The 20,579-nt window shown below is 45.9% G+C and overlaps 1 protein-coding gene and 1 long non-coding RNA gene across 5 annotated transcripts in view; both read left to right on the forward strand.

The window, feature by feature from the left end:
- TMEM178B (transmembrane protein 178B) overlaps window positions 1-20,579 on the forward strand; it is a 366,100-nt gene that overhangs the window by 67,341 nt on the left and 278,180 nt on the right. The window lies entirely within an intron of this gene.
- LOC309631907 lies at window positions 1,205-2,524 on the forward strand. Its single transcript, XR_014246639.1, has 2 exons — window positions 1,205-1,313; window positions 1,516-2,524. It is a non-coding gene; the product is annotated as an uncharacterized lncRNA (long non-coding RNA).

Here is a 20,579-nt window from a genome sequence, read left to right on the forward strand (position 1 = left end):
TCGTCTGACCGCAACCCAGTGAGTGAGTCCAAGGGAGACCAGCAGCAGAACTGCCTGGTCAGCCCACCGAACCGGGGGGAATCATACATGGTGGTGGTTCTAAGCCGCAAAGTTTCAGACTGGTTGGTTCCGTAAAGGGATACACTTGGCTCAGAGCTCGCATCCACATAGGCAGGATAATATGGAGGGAAAGGGCTGTATGCTATTCAGGGTCATGAAAATAAATCAAGGTTTAATCTAGATGCATGATTAAATGGCAGTCTGTAAGGTCATGGAATCATATATCATTCACAAAATGATAAAATACAGAAGGCACATTTCAGAGACCAAATGGCATTCATTAAATCATTCCTTCAACGAATATTTAAGGGTCTGCTCTCTACGGTATACCTGCAGGGGGCAGGAGGTGAGAGGTACAGAGGTGAGTGGGATGAGCACTCAGAATACTGTCGCTGACTGTATGGAGATTATTATTGGGGGTGTAACATCACTGTGTGCTAGGAGTGGCCATGGAGATTCAAAATGGGGTTAATGATAGCAGTGGCTGTCACTGATTTACCTCTCACTGGGTCCCGTGGACTTAATATTTATTATCTTATTTAGACCTCACCACAGGCCTATGCAGTGGGGCTCATCTGTTTCCATTCTACAGATGAACAGACTGGCTCTTGTAAAGGTCAAGTAGCTTGGCCAGGATCACACAGCTGGCAAGGGGTGGCTACACCACCAGTTGTGTCTGACTCTCAAGTTTATCCTCTTTTTCTACCAGGGTGTCTTAATTTCCCACTAATCCCTCGCCTGACTTGAAGGCGGGTTATAGGGCCAGTTATAGTTTGGGTTTGGGGTACCCTGTCGTCAGATGGAGTTCCTCTCTGGGTTAGCAGTTGACATTAGGAGGGTTGATGCTGAATGGTGAAAACCACCGTGGAGATACAGCACCTCCAGTCTCTCTGCACAAGGAGAATCAGCGGGATGGGAAGACCGCATGAACCCACACCATCATGAATTCAATCTGTAAAATCTTGAAAGATCCCACCCCCCCACCCCCCCCAGCCCCAAGTAGACTTTAACAGGGAGGATCGCCCCTCCAGGATATGTTCTCGTTGTGCCGGGTTCATGGCACAGCTGCAGGGGTGACGGGGGTTAGCTGTGAGGGGAGGACCACCTTCAGAGTCAGCGCCCCTCGCCTCGGGTCCGTCCTGGTGTGTGAGCTGCGTCCTGTGCTGCCCACAGCTTGGGTGTGGCAGCCGGTTCCATCAGCAGAGCTAGGACATGGTGTCACAGCCCTTGGACAGTGTGCTATGGGGGGGGGGGTTGTGAGTGTGAGTGAGCTAAGTTCGGAGGAGGGCTTGCATGTCACTTGACTCTGAGGGGAAGAGGGAGGTCATGGCTAGGGGGTCGTCCTGTGCTGAAAGGAATGGCATTGTGCCGACTCGGAGGGAGCCCGTGGCAGCTACTGTCCTCAGAGTCAGGCTGATGAGAGGTCACAGGCGGAGAAAGGTTCCTCGCAGGGAGGCAGAAGTCAGCATCTCAGGATAGGATGCAGGAGACAGGGCCACGTGCTGCGAGGCCGGGCACGACTCTCAGTCCTGGAGCCCCCCTTCCCCCCTTGTGTGGGCCGCTGTCTGCAGTGAGGCCCCTCTTGGGGGCTGCGTGCAGGCACCGTCCCTGGGAGGGCCTCAGGGTGTCGCAAGTCAGGCTGACTCAGCTTCCAGACTTCACAATGGGGGTCGCCTCAAAGATCGGTGCTTCTCTTTGCTTCCTGGTGTCCACTTGTGGACCCTAGATTCTGTGAGTCCTGGGACTTGAGGGCAGAGTGTGACCAAGAGTCCCTTCTACGCCACTGGACTGGGCTTTGTCCTGACTCGGGCACTTAGGAGAGTTTTGAAGTTTGAAGAAAAAAAAAAATCCTGAGGTAGCCTTGCTCTGCGGTGGCTGCAGGCTTTGTGGCCGTAGGAGCTAGAGCACCGGCAGGAGGTGAGTGGTGGAACGGGGGTCCCTCCCATCCAGTGGCTCTGTGGAGGACCGCAAGCCAGAAGGGCCTTCTCTTCTTGGACAGAACTGGCCTTTTAACTGGACAGGCAGATTCTGTTAGACCCCAGTAGAGGCCAAAGCCAAACCTCCAAATATGTTCTTTTCTCTTTTTAAATGATAGTTTCTGTTCATTTTCTCTAATCGCAGTAGCTGATATTTACCAGACATTTATTAGGTACCAGGAATTGTGCTAAGTACTTCACAGAGATTATATTATTCGATTCTCACAAAACTATGAGACAGACACTAGCAGAACCCCTTTTGTACAGATGGTGGAACTGAGGTGCAGAGAAAGTAAATAATCTGTCCTAAGTCACATGGCTGGTAAGTCATGGACTCAGGAATAATTAAAGCCTGACCACTTACCTGTGCTGCTTCCAACAGGCAAAGAACATGCTCAGGGTAGAAAATTTGCAAAACATGAGAGAAACAAATCATCTGTAGTCTCTTTCTCCGCAGATAACCTCTGTTAATATTTTTTCCATGCACATGGCATTTAAAAAAAAATGGAGTTACGGTAACTACTGACTTTAGTCTGCTTTTTAAAAATTCTGCATTATATTTTGAACGTTTTCCAATGTTAAATATTTTCAACACCTTTTTTTTCTTGGCTACAAAGTATCTTATTATATAGGAATCTATACTTTAACTTAAAAACATCTATTATTGGAACTTCAAGTTGTTTATAAGTTCTGTTGTTATAAATAATGCCATGACTCGCAACTTTGTTTATGCATCTTTGCATATATCACAGAAGACTGCCTACTTGAGGATAAATTCTTAGAAGAGGCATTTCTGCGTTAAGAGGCATGTATGCTTTAGAGGTTCTTGGTATTATTGCAAAAAACACTTTCCAGAAGGTTTGTACTAATTTCCTTTCCCACTGTCTGGCTACCTATTTATTCCTAACTCTGCTAACACTGGATATTTCATTATTTTTAAACTTCATAAAATTTCTCTTTGAGAAGCGACATCTTTCTTTGATTACTAATGACACTGAACACTATATGTTTATCAGCCGCATGTAGTTCCATTGTGAATTGCCTTTATTTTTTATTTTATTTTTTCTTCCAGTGTTATTGAGAGATAACTGACATATAGCACTGCATAAGTTTAAGGTGTACAGCATAATGATTGGACTTTGGTACATACTTTCAGACAAAATGATGACCACAGTAAATTTAGTGAACCTCCATCATCTCATGTAGATACAAAATAAAAGAAAGAAAAAGTATTTTTTCCTTGTGATGAGACTCTTAGGATTTTCTCTCTTAACAACTTTCACATACAACAGACAGCAGTGCTAATTATATTCATCATGTTGTGCATTACATTCCTAGTATTTATTTATCTTATAACTGGAAGTTTGTACCTTTTGACCACCTTCATCCCATTCCCTCTCCCACTCTGGTAACCACAAATCTGATCTCTTTTTCTATGAGTTAGTTTGTTTGCTTGTTTGTTTTTGAAGTATAATTTACCTAGAAAACTGTGTTAGTTCCTGGTGCACAAAATTGTGATTTAATATTTCTGTGCATTACAAAATACATGTCTTTATTTTTGTTAGAATATTTATCTCTTTTTCTTGACTTGGATGAGCTCTTTATATATTAAAATGTGACCTGAACCTTTTGTCATATATGTTGTAGATATTTTCTATTTGCCATGTACTTTTATATTTTATGTAAAGTGGTTTCTTTATGTAAAGAAGTTTTAAATTTCTAGGTAATCAGATCTGCCTATCTTTGCCTTTACTGTTTTCTACTTTTGGTTCTATGCAAGATGATATAGGTATCTCCATTTTAAATTTATTCTGTTACTCATTTTTAAGTGATTAACTTGACAAATATTTATTGCATACCTGTGCTATACCTGACCCTTTCTAGGCATTGGGGATATACATAAACAAGAGGGACAAATTTTCCACTTCTTTGACCTTTTCCATCCATCTGAAATTTGTTTTTAAGTACGATGGGAGGCGAGGTTTTAAGAATATAGCCTGTCTTCATGAGGTCAGCTGCAGCTTGGCTGAACTCCTCTGTGGTGGCCCTGCCTTCCTTAGGAAGAAAAGGTGAAAAGGAGAATTCTTAAGGCTGGAGTTTTAAGGCTTGAACTATGATGGCATTCTGCCTCAGTGGAAGATACCTCACCAAGAACCGTGTCCCTTCACTTGTAATCATCAGACTGTAAAAATCCCAGACCCTTTGCCACAGGCCAGTTCATCCCACATGGGCCACTGAGGCCCTCTGTCCTGAAATTGGCCCTTTCAGATGGGCTTGGGCCCTCATCCAAACAGACCCAAGGCTTCAATATAACCGTTGGAATTACTGGTTGGCTTTTTTATTTGTGCAGAAGATCCTCCAGAGGTGGCTTGCTATGGACAAGAAAACTTGGCTTGACCCACTGAGGGTCATCTCCACCCCCAATAAGCGCATTACACAGAAGTCTCCTTTTTCAGAGTCTTCTTGTAGCGGTTGCTTCACGTGAGTTTTCTGGAAAACACTGGATGCTTTCTCCATGGGAAGGTGATAGGCCAAGGATTCACAGTGGCTGTTGGATAATTATAGTTCTGTTTCCTTGCTGGTTACCTGGAGACCTGGGGCCCTTGGTCCCTGGAATGCAGCTGTTGACTTTTCTAGCTCAGGTTGGGAAAGGAGAGAAGGGGTTGGTTTCCTTGCTTATTGCCCCAACTTGGTCAGTCTGTGGAAGATTGAAAGGACACAGCGCTAGATATCCAGGACTGAAATCAGGGACTAGTGTGGAGAGCAAGAATCAGGGATTCTAGGCAAAAGCCTTAGACAAGGCGTTCCCAGAGGCAAGTTCTCATAGTTCAGGGACAAAGCTCATGAGGGTCCTGTAGCTCTGACAGGGATCCAGGGAAGAGCTCTTGCATCCTTGCTTATTCTGTTTTTGGTTTTTTTTCTCTGAGTGGGCTGATCTGTAGGGAAGGGGCTTCTCAGTTTTAGGGCAGGCCATCAGTCCCTGGTGGAGGGACAACAGCCTAGGCTGTGATCAAGAAAATGATACCACCCTTAAAAGTTGGCACGTGCCAATTTCCACAGTGTAAATACTCCCACTGCGGCTGATTTGGAGCTACCAGCAGTTTAGCAGTGGGTTCACAGAATTAAACTGTCGGCTTTCAGGAGCTGTCAAGAGCTGGTTGCGGCACATGATGGCAGCACCCTTACCCTGCCAGGGGGCCTGGCGTCCATGTCTGAAGGAAGCCCTGTGTCTGCTCAGCAGACCTGGGCTCAGCCTGGTGTCTGAGGCACCAGTAGTCCTGGCAACCTGCTGGCTCTTCAGGGAGGTCTCTGTTTCTTCCCAATAGGGGTCATCTTCTTCCCCAGCCTCAGAGCATGAGTCCTGGCATCTTAACAAATATGGACACAGTTTCAGTGGCTCCCTTAGACAGTTGGGCTTGTTGTGTGTTTAGAGCACAGTCCTGCTAATCTCATTCATAGCACTGGTCACTCTGCCACTAACTAGCTGTGTGACATCAGGAATATCACTTACCTTCCTTGGGCCTCACTGTCCTTATCTCTAAAATGATGGCATTGGAACCAATGATCTCTAAGGTCTCTTCCAGCCCTAACATGCTACGATTATAAGAACCTTTGGGTGACGGCAATATTTATAGGCAATGATATGACTTAGATTATGAGCCAGCCTGAACATTCCCTATGTGAGGCAGAGAAGAACATGCCAAGTCATTTGGGAGAGAAATGTTATTTTTGAGTACTGTAGACTCTAGTAATAAAACACACATTCAAAAACGAAAGAAAGTGGGCCACATTTCATAGGTACAAAAGACTGACACCTTGCAAGACGGTGGGGTTCATAGGTTCAGCTGTGATGCTCCCTGTGGCTCCAGCTCTGGAAGAAAGGTCCTCCTGGGAAATCAACAGGAACTCTTTTAGACAGATCAACTCTAAATTATGGAGGGATTATCTAGGTTCAATCTTGCTTTCATGCTTTTTGACTGCATCTGTTCTGCTTAATTACTTACTTGGTTGGCATCTCAGATTTCCTGTTTTCTTATAGCCTGCAGGGAATCCCTTTGATGAGATAGGGTGGTGTAGTGAAAAAGCAGTGGATTAGCAATCAGGAGACCCAATTTTTAACTGTTTCTAATGATAAGACTCCAACAGATCAGTTCTCCAGTCTGGGTCTCAGATGCATTTATTGAAAAAAAAGGGATTTGGGATCGATCAGTGACTTTGAACAAGTGGCCATTTCAGAATGTTGCTGGTCTGGCTTTGGCTCCTAGCTGCAGCTGGAGTTTGGGTCTGCTCTACCTGGCTTTGTGTTCCGGGACCAGTGAAGCATGTTCTTCTCTTAGCAGTGGTGGAAGTGGAAACATGGGGTGCATCCATGGTTACGCTGAGTCGAGGCTCACGGTCACGTTTGCCCATATTCCACTGGCCAAGGCAGGTCCCACGGCCAAGATGAACAACCCTGGTGCAGGAATGTATGCTCCACTTCTCGTGGGACAAACTTTAAAGTCACATTGGTGACGGTGGGAATAGGAAGGGATGAAGGTTGGGAACAGTACGCCGTCTACCAGGGAGGACTCTCATCCTGCAGTCCCGGGAGAAGAGCCCTCTTCATTGTATAGGACAGCTTCCAGACAAGAAAGAAAGCAAAGCGAAGCAGATCTTCACTTCCCTGCCCCTACACAACACACACACACACAAAACATAAGACACCAAGCAATGAACAATAGCAGTAGTGACCACACAGAGAGAGGAGGTCTATGGGCATGTATAGTAAACACGGCTTACTTATCTGAATGGCTGGAGGCCAGGATCTATAGCTGGTAGTCTTATTTGAAAATACTTTTAGTTGTACTAAGCCTCAGTTTCCCATCTGTGAAATGGGGATAATAACTTCAGTCTCACTCCCCACAGGGTGGCTGTGAGGATTGCATTAATGGCCGTGAAGCTGATGCTTGGCACATAGTGGGTATTAAGACCTTTGTTTCTCCTTCTCGCTCATCTTTGAACCCTTATCTCCTCGTGGCTGGATTTTTATATCAACCTCCTATATGCCCCTTCCCACCTTCAGCTTCCCTCCTAATGGCTCTGCTTTTTCCTGCCTCTGTGCCTTTGATGGAGCGCGTTGCTCTGCTTGGTGTATCCTTTCTTCTCTCTGCAAAAATAGTGTTTTTCTTTTAAGGCCAGCACAAGTCCCACTTTCTTTTGCTAACAGACATCAGCTTACAACAGACTTTCTCTCCTTACCATTGGTATTTAACCTTGTGTGGCCTCCTATTGCCAATTGATGTCTCTGCTGAAAGTTCTTCAAGGGCAAAATCCATGTCTGATCCATCTCTGTATCCCTTATACCAGCACATTGCAAAGACCATGGTAGGTGCTTAATAAATATCTGTTGAATGATTAAAAAAATAATCTCAGGCTCCCCAGAGCCACCGCCTTTATCTACGAGATGTGACCAGGACAAGGAAACCAGCAGGGTGACCAGGACTCATGAGGGGTCTTTGAGATAAGAGGCCAGGGCTGTGTAAAGGATCGCTCTGCCTGGAGCCCAGCCCTGGATGACGTGGTCTCAGGAGCTCCTCCTGAGCGCTGGCACCCACTAATAAGCGACTGGCCAACCGTCCGGCTGCTGTTTGGAGACGTGGTCTGACCCACTGCTGGCCTGCATGCCCAAGGAACCAGCCTGTAGAATCCCCTGGTGTCTGGGTGTGGAGCTGGGGTCCCTGCCTGTGCCTTCTGAGGGTACCAGGTGCTTTCTGGCTGCACAGAACTTGATCCTGTGCCTGACCTCTTGATGAGTCATTTTCTGTCCCTGAGGAGTTTGGCAGGGAGGCCAGAGAGAATGCAGGTTAAATGGAGATTTATGGGTGTTTAAAAAAAAAAAAAGGGTGGGGGGCTGCTGGGGAGAACAAGGGAAAGGAGGGGAAGTTTCGGCAGTGTTTCTGTCCCTTTTGTGAACTATTTGAAGATACTTAGGTTCCTTGCTCTCTTCTTCATCTCAGGGAATGCCGTCACCATACAGTCAGGGGCTCAGGCCGGAAGCCTGAGAGCGTTCTTCACCTCCTTCCCCTCCTGTCCCACCTTTTCCCCGTGTTCTAACCCTCATCTGGCTGTAGTGGTTGAGTAATTTGGGGAAGCACAGCTGGCTGGCTGTGATTGGTTGTCTTTCGGTTTTGATTTCTTAACCCTGGGACGTTACAGGCTTAGGTTGGGGTTTGCTTACTTAGGCTACTAAGGCATCGAAGCCACCTCTGTCTAATGGCCTCCTTGTTTAATTAATTTCACAGCCTCAAAGAACTGAAAGTAAAGTTTGAAGGGAGGGATTTGCATACCATGTTTATAGCAGTATTATTCACAGTAGCCAAAAGGTGGCAGCAACCCAAGTGTCCATCAGGGATGAATGGATAAACAAATGTTGTACATACACACAATGGCATATTATTCAGCCTCAAAAGGAAAGAAATCTTGTCACATGCTACAACACGGATAAATCTTGTAGACGTTATGCTCCGTGTAATCTGCCAGTCACAAAAAGGTAAATGCTGTATGATTCTACTTATATGAGGTTTGGAATCTAATTCATAGAGACAGACAGTAGAAAAATGGCAGTTGCCAGGGGATGGTGGAGGGGGGGAATGGGGAATTGCTGTTTAATGGGTATAGAGTTTCAGATTTGCAAAATGAGAAATGTTCTGGAGATGGGGTGGTGGGTGCACAATGTGAATGAATGTAACACTACTGAACTCTGTGCACTGAAGAATAGTTCAGGTGGTAAATTTTATGTTGTGTGTGATTTGTCAGTGAAAAAGGAGTCCAAACTTCTCATGACCTGTGGCTCTCTACCTGATCTGCCTCCACCTGAGTCTTCAGCCTCATGGTGCTGGGCCCCTAATACACACTGTCTGGGTACCAGTCTCCCTTCTGTTCATCTTCTCTTCTCCCAGAAGGGAATTTGTGTGGCTCGTGCCTTCTCATGGGTGGGTCTCCGCTCTGAGGTCACCTCCATCTCTTCCCTACCCCACCTTCTCCCGGTTACTCTTTATAACCTTACCCCCTTTCTGGACCTTTATGGTGCTCGTTGTTCTCTAGGATGGATTTTGTCCATCTGCCTCCCTAACCTGTTGCTTGACTTGTCTACCCTCGTGGCCGGCAGAGTGTGAGCTGCAGGAAGAGATACTCAGTAACTGCTGGCTGAGTGGTATTTCCTGATGCCTATTTCTGGTTGGCTATGAAGAGGGCATATGATCTAAGCCGTTCTCCTCACTGTGGGCCTGAGTTACACTGAACCAGCCATGATCCCTGGGCCAGGCCACTTACGCTCAGTGATGGAAACTGGCCGGCTGTGGGATTAACAAAATTAATAGGTCCTCATAGGAATTAAATTATTAACCTCGAACTCAACACATTTGTATTGGATTTCTTTTATGATTAAGACATTAGGGCGGGGGAAGAGAGTCATAGGGATGAATGAGACGCAGGCTGTGTCTCAGAGAGCTTCCAGTCTGACAAGATTGTAGACGGTGTGCGCGGTCTGGGCCACGGTGAGTGGCAGGAGGAGGCGAGTGGTGTGGGGGGGGATGGTGGGGGGGGTGTTACTTTTAGCCACAGGGCTCCAGAAGGTCTCCGTAGAAAGGTTCTGTTGAGGCAGGTCTGGAAAGGTGGGGGCTCTTAAGTGGAGAGCAAGCCTGCACTGTGATGTAGGAGCAGCACCAGGGATGTGGGTCAGGGCGCGGCGGGCAGCGGTGGTGCCGGAGTGCGCGCGTCTGCGGCGTGACCGTTACGCTGTAGTCCTGAGGGAACCAGGCTCCTGAGCAGAGGAGGGAGGAGATCAGGGCTGAGTTTCATGAAGACCATTGGACAGCCGTGGGCAGGTTGGCCCGGGTGGGTTGGGAGGCTGGCAGCAGGGGCCCCAGTGAGACTAGAGGCTCTTCCAGTGGCATAGGTAGAAGGCAGTGTGGGTCTGAGCGCCGGTGACTAAAAGGAGGGCGAGGCCTTTCTGGGGTGGGTCAGACAGTACTTGACAGCTCTGTGTGTGTGTGAGTGTGTGAGGGTGTGTGCGTGTGTGCATTTGTGGGCAGAAAGGGAGGCATTCCTCCCAGTGCGTAGCAGCCAGAACTCCCCTGCCAGGAGCTAACCCTCCAGATGCCCCACAATCAGGTGCCGCTGACCGCCTTTCCCCACCTGCAGGGCTTGGCCACCTCCCCTACGATGCCCCGTTTCCCCGCAGGAACCACAGAGAAGCCCATTTCAGGAGCAGGAAGCCACCTCGGATATGGAGGATGGCGTGGAGGCCGGACGCCCGGTGGCTTCTGTGAGCCCCGTGGCCCCTGCTGCCTCCTTTCCAGCCACCGGCCTCTCGCCTTGTTCCGCTCGTGTTTACGTCCCTCTGCTGTACCCAGGCTCTGTGGCTGACTGTCCTTCTTTGACCCCCGCAGGGCCTCGTGGCACCTTGTCTGCTGTGTTGCTGGCATGCGATACACTCTGGTTTTTTCTGGTTCTGGCTGCTGCCCACACCCCAGGGCTGACTTCTGAACAGTGTTTGCGTAGAGCAACTTGACGCTTAATAAGTGTTTGTGGAGTGATTTAAAAATAAGCAAAATGGGCCCAGCTAAATACATTTGCCTTTTAGCACGACTGCCTAAGGGGACAAAAGGAATATTCAACTCATTATAGGATGTTGACATCTAATTTCGTTTCTTACCAATGCATAGTTAGAAAAAGAATCATATCATTCCCATGGTACCAATACTAGCATTTGATTTCATTAATCAAAATGGGCAAGCCTTTGTTGAATACAGGCACTGAAAAAGATGGGGACTGGTATAAATAGTTTTTACGTCATGATTTTAAAAGGCGGTATTGTGTAGATAAATCAGCATTTGCATGCGTTTTTATGGGAGTGGAGAATAAAACTCGAGAGTGTGCATGCAGGGTAGGCAGACTTCTTATCCATCTGTGGACAAAGGATTGATTGTGAGTGTGGCACCAAGTGGGCATCTGAATCCGTCAGTTCACAAGCAAGTCCATTTCTTGCAGAGCATTTTATGGCAAATACACATTCCCAGTTCTTGTCAAAAACAGATTCCCTCCAAAACTGAGGTTTTAAGGTGGTGTATTGGCTAGCTTTTGCTGTGTAACAACCAACCACACAAACTCAGTGGCTTGTAACACTTTGGGTACAGTGATGTGGTCTGTGTTGTGTGGCTCTGTTGGTCAGTGGGGCTCACTCATGTATCTGGAGGTTGACGGGGATTTGTCTGGGGCACTTTAGCTGGGTCACTTCTTCATATACTTCTCATTCTCCTCCTGCCAAGACCAGCAGGCTAGCTTCAGTGTGTCATTCTCACAGCAATGGTGGAAGTGCCATGAGTGCATGTGGAAACATGGTAAGCCTTGGAGCTGGCACCCCGTCACTCCTACCACCTAATAGTGACTAAAACAAGTCATATGGCTGAGCCCAGATTCTGGGGGTAGGGAAATAGGCTCTGCTTTGTTGGTGAGAAGAACTGCAGAGTTAGTTAGAAAGGTGAGGGTACAGGGAGGGGTGAAAAATTGGGACCAAATGCAATCTACCACAGAGTGGTGTTCTCTGTCTAGTAAACAGCATGTTTTTAAGCAGGTTTGATGAAGAAAGCAAAGGTATATATATTTGAATCGGTCATTTATGCATTGGTATTGAAATCTGAATGATTGCTCAGTGTTTTGAAGTTATGGGTTATTAGAATTAGAAGGGAACTCAGAGGAAATCAAATCCCAACGAAACCACTAATTTTACAGACTAAGAAATTTTTAACCCAGATTGGTGTGGTGATATTCTTAGGGTTTTTAGTCATCAGTGACCATAGCTATTGAAACCATATTTTTTTTTTCTGAGTATAATACTGTTTGGTAGGTATAATAGTACACACTTTCCTTCCTACATCCTCTTTTGAATAAAAACCAAGTAAATATACCAATAGCATTATTTTTAATATTAGAGCTTCTTGTTCACAAAACTCAAAATGTGCAAGTCACAGAATTATAATTTGCAGATGTGTTGCTGCATTCAGTACTGATTCTTAAATGAAAAATTTAAGGATGTTTTCATTGGAGGTAGGCAAGTCAGTGTGACAACCAGAAGAAGCCTGCATTGCAGCGTTTCACCCTGACTTTAATGTATATGATTATATTAATACTGCAGTGCCAGCGTTTGGAATTGTCACCAAGCAGTGAGACAGGTGGAGGAAATTGGACTGGGATAGGACTGGGTTTCCCGTGTTTACTTTGCTGCTGGTGACAGGACCTGGGCATATGATTCACCTCTTTGGTTCTTCTTCTACTCATGTGAAAAATAACAAGTTGGACTAGATGAAATCTAAGGCCAATACCAAGGCTAAAATTCTAATTTTTGTATCAGTGATGGAAATGATACAGGTTTTCCCTATATTGCTGTTATTAATAAGGATTAGGTTCAGCAGTACTTGACAGAAAATTCCCCAAATAAGTGGCTTGTATAATATAGAGGCTATTTCGCTTTCTCATTAACAACCAAAAAAAGGTTTGGAGTTACGAGTTCCGGGCTAATAAGATAACATTGCACATCACTGGGGATCCAGACTTCTATCTTTCTGTCCTGCCATCCTTAGGACAGGATTCCCATCCTCAAGGTGACCTTCAAGGTCGCCTCATGGATCAGAATGGGTGCTAGAGCTCCAGCAATCATCATCATTTAACAGGACAGCAGCAGAAAGAAATGGAGGAATGGGCAAAAGCACTTGCCCTTGCTTTTTGAAACCCTTTTTATTTTGAAATAATTTTAGATTTACTGAAGAGTTGCAAAGATAGAGTTCCCATGTATCTTTCATTCAACTTTTCCTAATGTTAACGTTATATACATAACCATGATATATTTATCAAAACCAAGAAATTAACATTGCTACAATACTATGAACCTAACTACAGTCAGTGTTTGGATTTTACCAGTTTTTATACTAGTGTTTCTTTTGGGTTCCAGGATCCCATTCTGGATACCACGTTGCATTTAGTCCGCATATCTCCTTCAGTCTGTGACAGTTTCTCTGTCTTTCCTTGTTTTCCATGACCTTGACAATCTTTAAGATTACTGGTCAGGTATTTTGTAGAAAGTGCCTCAATTTGGGGTTGTCTGATGTTCTTTCACGATTAGACAGCAGTTATGGGTTTCGGGAAAAATTCACAGAGGGGACGTCCCTTTCTCATTGCATTATATCAGGGTATGTGATATCAACACAACTTATTACTGGTGATGTTAACCTTGATCGCCTGGTTAAGGTGGTGTCTGCCAGGTCTTTCCACTGTCAAGTTATTCTGTTTCCATTTCCAGACTCTCTTGGGTAGAAGTAAGTTTCTAAATTCAGCTCACACTCAAGGGAAGGGGAACTAAGCCCCACCTCCTGGACCTCTCGCCTTGAAGGCACATTCCAGGAAGTCCCGCACAGACCTTCGGCTTCTATTGGCTGGAATTTAGTGGAGTGTAATTGGTGGTGAAGAGCGTTGACTGGCTTCAGGCTGCTTGAGTTCAAATGGTAGCTCTGGCGCTCATTAACAGTATGAGTTGGGCAAATCGCTTACCTTCTGTGTTTGTTTCCTTGGTCAAAAAGGGGATAATAATTGCGCCTGCTCATAGGCTCACTGTGAGGATGGAGTGAGTTTCTACTTGTAAAGGTGCTTAGAATTGTCCTTGGCACATAATGAGGTGCCATCATTGTTAGCTATTGACATTGTTATATGGCCACACCCAGCTGTGAGTGAGGCTGGGAAATGCAGTCTTTTTCCCATGAAGCAACATGCCTAGCTAAAAATTGGAATGCTGCTGCTAAGGAAGAAAAGGGAGGCTATTCCGAGACAGCCAGCGGTGTCTGCCGTAATTGGCTGTTTTCAAGATCTGGATCTCTAGTAGGTGGGACGGTGACCTGAGCATCTTTCCTGTTGCAAAGTCTCCCTTGAACAGGGTCCCCTGTGCTCTTGAAGTGATCATTTTGGGCCCTGGGAAAGTGAGAAACACAGGCTGCCACCAGAATGGAGCTAAGAGTTTGTCAGAAATTAAGGGGTCCTGTTGGGTTTACTTGATCTTTGGGGAAGAATCAGTTTCCTCTCTGCATCACATTCCCAGCTGAGGACATTTTGTGAGTGGCTCACGCCCGGGATGAGCTTGGTGGAAGGACTGGTGCATCCATTTGAAAGTGTTTGATGTGTTTGCGTTCTTGAAAATATATTTAATCCTCAAAAAGGAAGAGATGGGGTGGGCTTAGAAGTCTTTGCAAAGATCAGAGCCACCTTATCCTGTGTGTCAACAGAAGGGGTAAGAAAACATCCCTGGGATGGGAGGACTGACATCCAGAAAAGCCGTGGGAATGACCCAGAAGCTGCCCCAACCCTATCTTTCATGTATCAGGCGCTCCTTCAGAGCACCAGGAACCAAGGCCTGGGTCACTGCCAAGTCGTGCCTTTGGGTTTTCAGGTTTGAAAAAGAGCATAAAGAGAAAGGACCGAGAATGGCTCTGCTTTTGCCGATGGGATCTCAACACTAATTATAGCTGGAGCCCAGCAGGCCTGTGTCTGACCGCTGCTCCAGCTCCTGAAGCTTGGTCCCGATAGATGGCTCCTAACAAGCATCCACTCCCCTCCCTATTATGTCAGTTGTCTGGGAACAGTTTCCTCCCAGTCTAACATTTACCCTGCCAGATTTGTGCTTTTCACAGAATATGTCTGGAGAATGATAGTGTTCAAGGTCATAGCCGGAGCTTGCTGTGTGGCCTAGAGTTAGTTGCTTAACCTCTCTGGGCTCTAGTCTTCTCTGTAAAATGAGGGGATCAAAGACCCCTTCCAGCAAAAACTGCTCTGGGCTCTTTGTGCTGATCCAAGGGCACCTTATCCAGAACTGCCTGTGAGTACTGCATCTTGTCCTTTGATGCAGGGCTTAAGAACTCACCTCTGCACCCGTGTGTTAGCCAGAGTGTCCCTCCGTATCATTTGTTTCTTTGACTCCAAGTGGCTCCAATGCAGGGCGCTCCATCCTCCCATGGCAGCAGCCCAAGCCCGCACGAGGTGGGTACCACGAATGTGTGCGAATCACATTGTTCTGCCGGTTCACCGCTCCTCGCTCTGGTCGGGTCTGATGAGGGATGACAGCTCTGCAGCAGATTCGTGCCTTGAATCACTTCACCATGTACAAGGGCCTGGATCCGTGTCCCTGACATCCCCTCGCTCTCTTTTATCCTTTTGATCAGAGACAGTGCCTGATGTGCTGTCTCACAACGGGCTTCCTTCCAATCCCTTAAACTGAAAACATTTTTGCAAAAATACTTGTGCCTGTGCTGCCCCCAGATACATAATTAGGAAGGTAGTGTGGCTGAGGTCCTCTGAGGCCGCTACCTCTTCAAGGGCCGGTGAAAGAATTCAGTACCACCCGGGCGGGGTGGTGTGCAGGCCCCTCCACGGGGGGCCGCCCGTCCCAGGGGCCAATTTGCCGGCAGTTTGAATGCTCCTTCCCATGTCGAGGGGAAACGGCGATATCCTGCTGCTGTGAACTTACGTCTGCTCCCCACCTTATACTTGCCTCTGTGTTTCTGTGAAAATCACACGATCGTTGGCTCCTTTCCACCCTTTTATGCACTCATGTGCTCCAACATTTATTGTGAGTTGTGGCCAGGTTCTTATATAGCATTTACAGTTTATCCATCTGTTTCACGTACATTTTCATAACATGTTTGATTTTTATGACAGCCCCGTGAAAGACCAAGACAGAGACCAGAAATCTGAGTCTCACAAAGGGTGAGTGATTTGCTAAGCTGAACATGTTCTTAGCTGGATCTTCTGTCTCTACTAATCCAGGAACTCTGATCTTACATGATTCTGACTTGTTATCATTTGGTTGACTTCTGGCTTCAAGCCATTCTCCTGGTGACTTTTTTTTTTTTTTTTTTTATAAATGTATTTATTTATAATTTTATTTTTGGCTGCGTTGGGTCTTCGTTGCTGCGTGCGGCCTTTCTCTAGTTGTGGCAAGCAGGAGCCACTCTTCGCTGTGGTGTGTGGGCCTCTCACTGCGGTGGCTTCTCTTGTTCCGGAGCAGAGGCTCTAGGCACGTAGGCTCAGTAGTTGTGGCACACGGGCTTAGTTGCTCCGCGGCATGTGGGATCTTCCCAGACCAGGGCTCGAACCCGTGTCCCCTGCATTGGCAGGCGGATTCTTTACCACTGTGCCACCAGGGAAGTCCTCTCCTGGTGACTTTGAATTTAATGCAAACTTCATGGCATCTCCTTCCGCAGATGAGCTCTGCCTTGGGGAAGATCTCCATACTTTGGAGAACTGGAGCTCTCCCGTGCTTGTGCATCTGGGGAATTCAGTTTGCGGAATTACAGCAAAGGGGCAAAATTCAGAAATTTTCAGTCAAGTCCTCTCTTCCCCAGAGCTTACTCTCATCTCCTCTTTAAAAAAAAAAATGGTTCCTCCTGGGTATTTTCTTGAACCTCTAATTCATCGAATTAATATCTAGACACATGGCTCTGAATGATCTAATGGTGCCAGGCTCAGCAGAGAATCGTCCAAGTGGTTGTTTTTGTAACCTTCTTTCAATATTTATTGAGGTCTAGTCACTTGCAGAAAACTCTGGAGACACAAAGATGAAAAAGACACTGGTCTTGGTTTCAACAAGCTCACAGAGATGACTGGAGCTATTGGAGACCTCAGAGATTGCAGCACAATTTCCTTCATTTTATGTTTTAAGTTTTACATGGTATGCCAATAATGTTCAACAATATTTGTACAACTCTGAATTAAAAAAAGAAAAAAAATTTCACCCACAGTTTCATCACACCCCCAAATCAAGCTGTTCTCAGTGTTCTGTGTTCCCTTCCACTTTTTGCCTACGTGAACATGAATTATGACTTTTCTTCAATATTATACAAATGTTTTTCCACATTGCTATACAGTCGTTTTATTAATCAAGTGTATGTTTTGCGTGCTTAGTCTTTTGTTTACCATTAGATACTTAGGTTTCCACATTTTTGCCATTATAGAGCTGTAGTAAACTTCTGCCAATAATTTTACAGTTATTTTGGGTTATTTCCTTCGTCTAGGTTCCTTGAAGCATGACTACTTGGTCAAAGGTTGAACATCTTCATGGTTCTTGATCGGTATTGTCATACTGTTATTTAAATGGTTATATTAATTTATCCTATCATCCACAAAGTGTGAGTTAATGTTCTTGACCCAAATTATCCCTGGATGGATTCTTTTCCATTATAACAGTAATCCTTGAGGTCCCTAGGAGTAACAGTCTTATGATTGAACCTTGTTTCTTTCATTGCAATTTTTCTCAATTCTTTCTCAATTGTGATGTGACCAGTGGTGAGATCACGGATAAGTGACTTAGCCTGAGTATTCTCCTGCTTGTTCATCACTAGAATGGGGACCATCGATTATTTCTGGGTTGTTGTGAGGATCAAACAATATAATTTATGGAATTTCTCTGTAAATGATACAGAAGTAAGCTGTTACTGATGATGTAACTGATTGCCTCTTAAATCCCCTTTCTTTGCTCTGAATGACCCTTCTCACAAGGGGAAGGATGGCTGTCACTAAGTTCCCACCAGCTGCAAGGACTCTGCAGTGCATGGCTGTACCAGGGAGGAGATGGTGGGGTGAGGGGCAGGCATATGGGCTAGTGGAGAAGGGGCTGGAAGAGCCTAAGATAGAACTAATAATCCCAGACCAGTCCCTGTTGGTGAGGCCTTCAGTTAACAGCTGTTCCTTCCTTCCTAGATGTACTCTTACAGATCCTGTGCTGAGCCCCTCTCCTGAGGCATCCTCCTTTCCTGGCCCGACACACTAGTTGACATTGAAGGAGATGCTACTCCTCATTTTTTAGTCTTCTAGCCTACTCTTAGCTCCTTAATATAGATCTATTGTCTATTTTAAAAATAACTAATATTTTAGAGTTTTACTATGTGATGGAAACTGTTCTAAGTGCTTTACAGTCATTACCTTATTTCATCCATATAACGATGCTATGATGGTAGGTACTAATGTTAAATCCATTTTACTGATTGGGAAACAGTCTGGGACCTTAAATAACTTGCCCATGGTCACTTGGTTACTAAGTGGTAGAGCTAGGATTAGCACTCAAGACTTTAAAAATATTCTGCTTATTGGTGTCTCGGGGCTGTGGCTTGGCCAGACCCGTACCCACAACTTATTCTGGATCAAGGTGCGTGACTGTACTCGGCAGCCAGTCTCCCTTATGTTCCTGCCTTCTGAGGGACGCTTGCAAATCCCATGCAGGGGGAGGGCGCGGGGTGTCACAGGGGAGAGCCAGTGATGGGGACAGTGCTTCGGGTGGGGTTGGGGGAGGGAAGAAGGTGGAACACGTGAGTGGGCCAGGGCAGGGGCAAGGGGAGCTATATGCCTGCAGTTCTTGTTGGAGTCTCGGCGTGTTGATTTTCAACAGATATTTGTTGAGTACCTACTATGTGCTAGTACCATGATGGTTGCAGCCCTCTGTTGTGTGCTGACTGTGCTCCGCCCTCTGGGGCAGGTACTTTATATCCGTTTTCTCCATTCCTCCCAGTGATGCCGTGTGTTACATAGTCTTTTACCGATGAGGAAATGGAGGCACATAGAGATTAAATAGTTGCAATACAGTTCTAGAGTTGGAACCACTATTCCAGCTCACAGGACACTGAGTGTGAATAGTTTCTTTCATAATTTCGTTTCATTTTAATCATCCATTCACAGATGTTTACTGAGAGCCTGCTAGGTGGCAATCACAGTGTTAGGCACTGGGGTAAACGGTGAAACCCTGGATTTGCTGCCAGGAAGAATGTGAATAGTGTGACACAGGAGGTTCAAGACTCCGTGTCTCTGTCCTTGATGGAATCTCTTTCAGCCAGAACTTAAGCTGAAAGTTATTTTTCACACCAGAAAGGAAGCTGCCAAGCCCCTCTTAGATGCTGCAGTGAAGCAGAGAACGCAGGCCGAGCAGGTCTGGCCAGAGGATTTGGGCCCTGGGACAGAGCAAGCGTGAACGGCAGGGCCCCGCTCTCACCAGAGAAGAAGGTGCTGAGCTCAGCGCCCAGCAGAGCCACAAGCTTGGCTGCAGCACCTCCTCAGGAGCAATCGATCGGGACTGCTGCCTCCCGGCCGTGAGGGATGCCACAGAGGACGACCTGAGAAGGTTTAGCGGGAAGGAATGCAAACGGAAGCAATTACAGCCACATCTGCAAGGGAGGAGGAGGAATGAGCGATTATTAGACGTGGAAGGTGTAGCATTTCTAGATTGCTGTACATAATTATGTGTGAGTTCTATCCCAAAGCAGAAATAGTCATTTTCAATTACTTCTTTTGTTCTCCTCATTAAATCCTAGTTAAAATACTCCTTGAGGTATTGTTATAGATGAGATCTGTGCAAACATATTATGGTACGAGTGTGTGTGTGCATGAAAATAGCTGTTGAAGTCCAGACTGTAAGGCCTGGAGTGGGTGGCCAGCTAAGTGTCCCTAAGTCTGCTGGACGTTGCACTTGGCCCTGGGATCCAGAGATGAATACAACAAAAGCCCTTCCCCTTAAGGAACTCAAAACAGGTCAATTCTACAACGTAGACCGTAAGCTCCTTGAAGGCAGGAACCATATTGTATATGAAGTTGTATTCCCAGTGCCTAGCACCATGCCTGATGTGGAGTAGATACTCAATAAATGTTTCCTGATTGAGTTGAGTGAATGATAGACAAAGTGTTCAGGAAGCAGAATGGCATGTGTTACTTACTGCCTAATCACCTCTTCCCCAACCCTTTTCCTTGGGTGTTTGGGGAATGTTCCTTGAGGAAGGATGTTTGAGTCAGATCTTTAAGACTGGACTCTGGTCACAGTGAGGATGTGGAGACACCAAGGAAGACAGCCCATTGCCCGTGAAACACCTTCAACCATGACAATTGATGAATCTAATCTGAGGCTGTGTAACAATGACTTAGGGCTGGAATTGTTTCCTTCTGAATGTCAACCCAGTCAACCCAAATGGTGACCTGAATTTGTGTTGAGAGAAGGATTTGGAAGTCTCGTCCTGAGGCTGGATTGCCTGGCCATGCTTGCCATGGTGTGGGAGAGGTGCGGGTGGTATTTGTACGTGTTCCATATTAAGTCTCTGGGCTTTTAAAATAACCCCACTCCTTTCTTTTGCCTCAGCCCCATCTATAGGGGCAAAACAGATTCATGGTTAAACAGGGCCTGGCAATACATTTGGTGCCAACTCACACTAGGGGAAGAGACCATACAGGGGAGAGAAGTGGTTCTCTGCTTTTCATCAGTCAAGCCTCCATCAAAAAAGCATTTCTTCTGAGGCTGAATGGATGGATTAGGCTTTGAAGAGATTCTCGTGGAGATGGTCTCTTGAAAAACATTAATTGTCAGAAAGGAATTATGCATCACAGAAGCACAGACATTTTTGCGCTCTTCACCTTAATAAGGTCTAATTGTTCTAGAGTTGTTGAGGTATCAACTGAACCACAAAGGTTAAATTTCCAGATTACTTAGGT

This window comes from Balaenoptera borealis (assembly GCF_965194805.1).
Source record: "Balaenoptera borealis genome assembly, chromosome: 7".
Lineage (NCBI taxonomy): Eukaryota > Metazoa > Chordata > Mammalia > Artiodactyla > Balaenopteridae > Balaenoptera > Balaenoptera borealis.